The sequence below is a fragment of the Miscanthus floridulus genome, chromosome 14, assembly GCF_019320115.1.
Source record: "Miscanthus floridulus cultivar M001 chromosome 14, ASM1932011v1, whole genome shotgun sequence".
NCBI lineage: Eukaryota > Viridiplantae > Streptophyta > Magnoliopsida > Poales > Poaceae > Miscanthus > Miscanthus floridulus.
In genome coordinates this window covers 85144689-85151713 of record NC_089593.1, presented here as the reverse complement: position 1 = coordinate 85151713, position 7025 = coordinate 85144689, and positions in this window count along the sequence as shown.

The following is a 7025-nucleotide window of genomic DNA, read 5'->3' as shown; positions in this document are numbered from 1 at the left end:
AAGTTCAAGAAAGTGCCATTGCTATGTGACAATGAGAGTGCAATCAAACTAACCAACAATCTGGTTCAACATGTAAGAACAAAGCACATTGATGTCTGCCACCATTTCATTAGAGATCATCAACAAAAAGGGGACATTTCAATTGAGAGTGTGGGCACCGAAGATCAACTTGCCGACATATTCACCAAGCCAATTGATGAGAAAATGTTTTGCAAGCTAAGGAATGAGTTGAACATATTGGATTTCTCAAATATGTGTTGATGCACCCCCACTTATATGACATGCCTCTCCTTCGAGCAAAGCAAGGTAAAATTGTTTGACATGATATACATCCTTTGCTAAGGACTTATTTAATGCATCTAGTCATTCCTATCACGTCTTAGGCTTATTCATAAAAATCAAATGAATTTAATGCTTGTATGGTACCATTATTGCTTATGTGATTGACTTGATCTAGTGGTAGCATATGACATGTTTGTGGGCTTGTGAACCTAGTGTTTAATCCAGAAAATGAGCTATAAGTATTAAACTCAACATTGTTAAGATAACCCTTGAAATGAGGCATGAAGAAGCTTGCCATTGGATCAAACCAAGTTAAATGTCTTTGGCAAATGATATAGATTGAACCAAATTTGGGAAAATGATCCTCACTTTCACCCTAACCTATCTAAAATTGGGGTTCACCTTTTGTGGCCATTGATGCCAAAGGGGGAGAAATAGTTCACAAAGATAAGATAGGATGATAAAATAAGATAGGATGACAAAGGGGGAGAAATAAGTGATAGGGGGAGTGTCGGTGTTTCGAATCACCGGCTAGTAAATTTCTAGTTTGCGCGTCTGACACAGATGGCTGTGCTCGGAGGACACAAGGATTTATACTAGTTTGGGCAAAACATCCCTATGTCCAGTCTGCTACTGCTCATGTTACCGACACTTGGTTTGTAGTAGGGGTAATAAACAGGCGAGAGAGGGAGAAGGTCCCAAGTCTCTAGTGAAAGGAGTGAGTCATGTTGAGCTCTCTGTCTACTGCCAAGCGCCTAAGCCTTTCGCCGCTTAGCCATCTCAGATGTGTGTGTCTGCCCCCACCCTATGGGGTGCCCTACTTTCCCTTTTATTGATGAAGGGGGAGATGAAGGTTACATAGGAGAGAGAGAGAGAGACGAGGAGAGGAAGGCCGCCGGGATTGCAACGTCTTCCATCTCCTTTATGCGGGTCCTACTAGCCCTGTAGATGACGATGGGGATGGCTCCACATCATGGCCCTGTTCGTCACTAGCGCCGTATGTGGATGATATGGCTCGCTGATGCCTCCGCTGGAGGTCATACAGGGAGTAGGTAGCACAGCGCCAGCACACCCGATGCTATTGGCGACGTGCATCCTCAGACGTGGCCCGTCGTGGCCACGAGTCATGTCAAGACGTGCCTACTCCCCTTCTGGCATCATAAGTTTGACCCTGGACTCATACTTTTAGACACATAGTGGTTGGGAGTAGTACATACCTCCATCGAGTGAGGGGGAGCCCATGCCCTTGGGGTTAGGTAAGGCTGAGCCCACGCTCTTGGGATCGGGCGAGGCGAAGTCCGCGCCCTCGGGGTCAGGCGTGATGGGGCTCTTGCCTAAGGGGTCAGGCGAGATGGAGCCCACGCCCTTGGGGTCGGGTGTCCCAGATCCTGTATCCTTGAGGTTGGGCAAGACGGAGCCCATGCCCTTAGGGACGGATGAAACCAAGATACGCTCTTGACCATCCAAGGGTGTTAGCGTTCGTGGCCATTAGCTTCCTTCTTCTGGGTATCCCTGATACTGATACCCGATAGTAGCCCCTGAGCCTACGGAGGAGTAGGATACTCCTTTGAAGGCTTTTTTGGACGAAAAAATTCTGGGGATCTTGATCTCCCTTTGTGGGCCATGGGATATCTTGGTATGGTCAAGATTCCTTTCTATTGTGTTTGGACTCCTCGGGAGCATGTAACTGCATGATTCGGGGGATCAGAGAAGATCTCTCTTGATTCTGATTCCTCCCTAGGTTCCGACCGATCTAACATTGTTATGCGACCATGTATTCAATCTCCTTGTGAGTCTAACTCTCGAGCCCCGTGCATAGCAAGGGTTCGGTCGAGGGGTCAGCTCCTGTTAAGGTCATCCTGCCTAAAGTGTTTTTTCGATAAAACAGAGGGGCTGAGCCGTGCCATGTTTTCTTTGATGGACGAACTATGGTGCTCGGTGAGCTATTAACGGGCAAGTTTGAGTGGGGCCCTGGCTTCCCGTTTGCGGGGGCTCTAGCATGGGTCAGTTGGTGACCGACTCTAGGTTCCTGATAGCAAGTCCATACAGTTCTTAGGTCCGTTTGACTAGTCCTGAAGGCTCGTTGACTTTCTTTAAGGAAAAACCATGGACGTGCTCTGTCAAGACTCAAACATGGGTCAGGATGCCCATGGCACTCATGAGCCTGGGTATTGGCTGCTAGCGGGCCCATCATGTTCGACCCTCACTCTAAAGGTACTCTGGAGCGGTTGTGAACCCATCGGTGGGCCAACCTTTGAACTCCCGGGCCTTAATGGGCCGATGGAGCGTTTTTGGCTCCATATCCCTACATACCTGCGGTGGTTTTCAGCCCATCGAGGGGGTGAACCGCTATCTGGCGCACCCTTCGAGGAGCAGCTGGGGGTGGCATGTGAATGATTCCTAGAGAGGCAAAGTGATGGGGCGTGGTGGGCGCGTCGATCTAGGCAGATGGTTCACCTCTTGTCTCACCCCGCCTTATAAATAGCGGGCTCCCCCTTCATGTTTTGACGTGCCAAACTACAATCTTGCCTTCTCCGCCTTTCCACCACCATCATTCGGATCTACTGCCTCTGCTAGTCCACCGCCAGCGCCCCAGATCCATAGCTTTTGCCTCTCCAATGTCGCCAAAAAGTCCTCATTCCTCCGTCTTTGCCTTTCATGGAGTCGTGGTACCGCTCCGATGTCACCCATGCATGCATGGAGGGCCTCGTCAAGCACGGTCTTCTTCGTGGGAGGACTGAAACAATGGAGTTGCTGGTTCCTAGCCACGAGGAGGTGCCGATACTGCCTAATGGTTACATCATCTCCTTCGTGCCCTTCCACGAGCGTAGGCTCACGATCCCCCCTCATCCGTTCTTTTAGGGGCTGTTGCACCACTACCAGGTTGAGCTGTAGCACCTCAATCCCAATGGGATCCAGCACATTGTGACCTTCATCACGATGTGTGAGGGGTACCTGGTGATTGAGCCGCACTTCGAGTTGTGGAGGTACTTCTTCGTTGTCTCCCTACACAGGAAGAAGGATAGAGGCGGGGAGATCCTAGTGTCGATGGGATGTGTGGGCATCCACCTCTAGGGGCAGTGAGTGGCTGAGTACATGCCCTGCTAGTTTTCAAGATCCAACAAGGGGTTGCACGCACAGTGGTTCTACTTGAAGAATGACCCCACCACCCCGTTGCCGGACTTCACCGAGTGCTTGATCGAAGAGGCGCCGCCGACGTGGCCATGGGGGCCACCCGTCAAGGAGAAGAAAAGGATGTGCGACATCATCGAGGCCATCGTGTCACTGAGGAGCCATGGCCTTTGTGGGGCCAGCATCATTGGAGCATATCACATGAGGAGGGTGGCTTCGCTGATGGCACGCGCCCTCCCGTTGTTTGGGATGGTGCCCATCGTGGAACTCAGCGGGACGGTGCTCGCTTAGGGGCCGCTTCGCAACAACAAGATTGTGCAGCACGTCAAGGAAGTGACGGACGAGTGCGATGTTGTGTTCCTAATCTCAGGACATCCCGTGATGTAGTCGGAGCTGGGCTTCTTTGAGCTGCCAGTGGATTTGGGCTTTCGGGCCTCTGTCATGCCACTACCGGAGCATGTGGTCATGAGGGTAGTGAACTGTGCCACAGATGAGCGGAGGAAGAAGGAGAAGGATGACAATGAGAAGAAACAGCGGGCAAAGGAGTAGGCGAAGCTGCAGCGGGGGAAGCAGCGCTAAGGCTCGTCAGAGGAGGAAGATGAGGAGGGAGAAGAAGAGGAAGAGGAGGGCGACGGCTCTGGGTTGCCCATCCTATGGGATGATATGGCCGGCGGGGATGAGGATCCGCCTTTGCCGCAAGTAGGGCCCTTTCTATGGCATCGCCTAGAGCAAGAGGGGGATGACTCACCCTTGGAGATGGTTGGAGCGAGTTGCCCTGCTCTACCCAGGCCTTCTATGGTGTCCCCAGAGCCAAGGGGAGCCAGTGGCTTCGCCTTGTCTAAACCTCCCGAGCAAAGGGATGGCTCGAAATGGTAGCGTGATGAGGAGTCGTAACCGGGGTCGAGCAGGACGGCCCCGAAACTTAGTGTCTGATGGCGTCAAGGTAAGCTGAGAGTTTTTTGTTCTTTCATTTCTTGACGAATTTTTCACCACAAACTAACCATTGTGCCTTCTGGAGCATTAGGGGGGGACCCTTCTAAAGCTGGCGCCGAAGAAGACTCTCACCATTTGGCAGGTGCACCAGGACCTATCTGGCGCTGTGCCGGAGGCTGGTGGGAGCATGGCCGGGGTGACCACAGGGTCGATCGGGGAGGCGCAACCGTCGGCTACGTCTACAAGAGGGCAGGCAGCAAAAAGCACATCCAGGGTGCCTGTTGTAGGTGCGACACAGCTGGGCATAGGCGTGACGTTGCAGGTGGAGACAGCATGGCCAGAGCCATCATCCGCGCTGGCAGGCGCGTCGGTGATGGGGCAATAGGGGCCATCATCTGGGCAAACGGTGGCACCCATGGCAGGACGAACAAAGGAGGCCACGCTGGGTGCACAATTAGCTAGAGTGACGGTGGGGTAGGCTTCCTCGTTCGTGTCACCCGCCCCCTCTACTACTAGGGGGCTTGCTCCTAAGGAGTTGCAGTCACGAGAGGGGTCAGCGCTGCCTATAGTTGTCGATGACCCTCACACCTGGGTAGGACCCTAGATCAGGTGGGCTAACCGTCGGGACCCGGGGGTGACGCTTTTCACCCTCGACGATGCCGTGAAGAAGATGGAGTGGGGGAGCGTCCACGCAGAGGTGGGGATCGCGGTCCGTGCCCTGACCACCGTGCTGAGTTCGCTGTAAGATGTCATCGCTCTGGTTGGCTACGTATAGTGCATCAGCGTTTCTGACCTTTGTCTTCACTTTTCTTGCCTTTTTAACTCATACCCTTTTTGCAGGTTCTCATGGACTGTAGCTAAGAGAAGTCTATGTTCCTTCACCGTTAGAAGGGTATTTGGGATTGACTCATGGCAGAGGAGCAGCTACGAGCCACGAGGGAGTGGCTATGTGAGGAACTAGCCACCTAGCTCGCTGTCACTCATCAAGAAGTGGCCGAACTTGCCCCCATTTGCTAGGAGTTGGCCGACCTCCAGATCAAGTACACGGAGGCTCATGACGACACCTGCGAAGCTAGGGAGAAGCTCCTAGACCTAGTCAAGAGTATGCGCATGGACACCGTGGATATAGAGCGGCTACGGAAGGAGCGTGATGATGCCCGGCAGCGGATCGACCTCCTGGAGGGTGAGCTCTGGGGGGAGAAGGATCTGAGGGCCACGGCAAAGGTGGTGACCGCCAGACTCACCGTGGAGGTCAACCAATGGCAAAAGCAGGCCTGATAGACGATGAGCTAGGGCTTCACGCCCGGTTACTCCGACACCAAGCTAGAGGACATGGAGAAGGAGGTGGCCCCTCTAGCCAGGACTTATCTACCAAGATAGAGGATGAGATCATCCTCCCGAAAAATTAGTTAGTTAGGCCAAACAGTGACCTTGTAATAAATGGATAGATTTTAATTTCTACTATGGTTGAACAATATTTTGGTTCTTCATCCTTTTTTTATAAAATGGTTAATGTGTTCCGACCCATTTTGTGGTTAAGGCTGCAAAGGTTGGGATGTGGGCGAAACAACTCTGATCACGCTGGTGAGCAAAAACACCGTAGCCACTGGGGCATAGGTTTCTTGCAGTCCGACCAGTTTTACTCAGGATTTATTTCCGCAGCCCTTACTTTGAGATCTTAATGTAAGGGAGGGTTGGGTGCAGAGAAAGTCTCTGAGTATATATACTCTTATTAGCCCCTGAGTGATGCCCTACCCCCTGCCATTATCGGGGTCGGGTGTCACTAAAGATAGAGGGAAAGATAGCAAAACCATTAAGAAAAAACATTTTCGTATTTCAGAAATATCATTCTTAAGTATATGCATAGGCTAGGGGTAAAAGCGATGTAGCTGCTCGATGTTCCATGCATTTACAAAGACCTTGCCATCGATGGTCTTGAACTTATAGGTGCCTAGTCGGAGCACCTCCGCGACGACATACGGTCTCTCCCACGGTGGAGAGAGCTTGTGACAGTTGTTGTTGCTCTAGACTAGGTGGAGTACAAGGTCCCCAACATTGAAAGGCCCTACCCCGCACCCGATGGCTGTGGTACTGGCACAGCGCCTACTGGTACTTGGCCAAGCAGAGGAGCGCAACATCACGCACCTCATCGAGCTGATCCATGGCATCCTCGAGGGACGCCTTGGCTCCCTACTCATTGTACGCCCTAACCCTCGGCGCCCCATAGTCGAGGTCGGTCGGAAGGATAGCCTCGGAACTGTAGACCATGGAGAAGGGTGTGTAGTCGGTAGCCCGGCTAGGGGTCATCCTCAAGCTCTAGAGCACCGTGGGGAGCTCTGCGACCCAATGCCCACCAAACTTGTTCAACCAGTTGAAAATCCTAGGCTTGAGACCTTGTAGGACCATGCTGTTCGTGTGCTCGACTTGCTTGTTCGTGCAGGGGTACAACAAGGCGACCCAATCAATGCGGATGTGGTACTCATTGTAGAATCAAAGGAACTTCTTCCTAGTGAACTATGTGCCGTTGTCCGTGATAATAGAGTTCAGAACTCCAAAGCGATGGACGATATCAAGGAAGAATAACACAGCCTGTCCAGACTTGATCACAGAGATCGGCCGAGCCTCTATTGACTTCGTAAACTTGTATATGGTGACAAGCAAGTGCATGTAACCCCCGG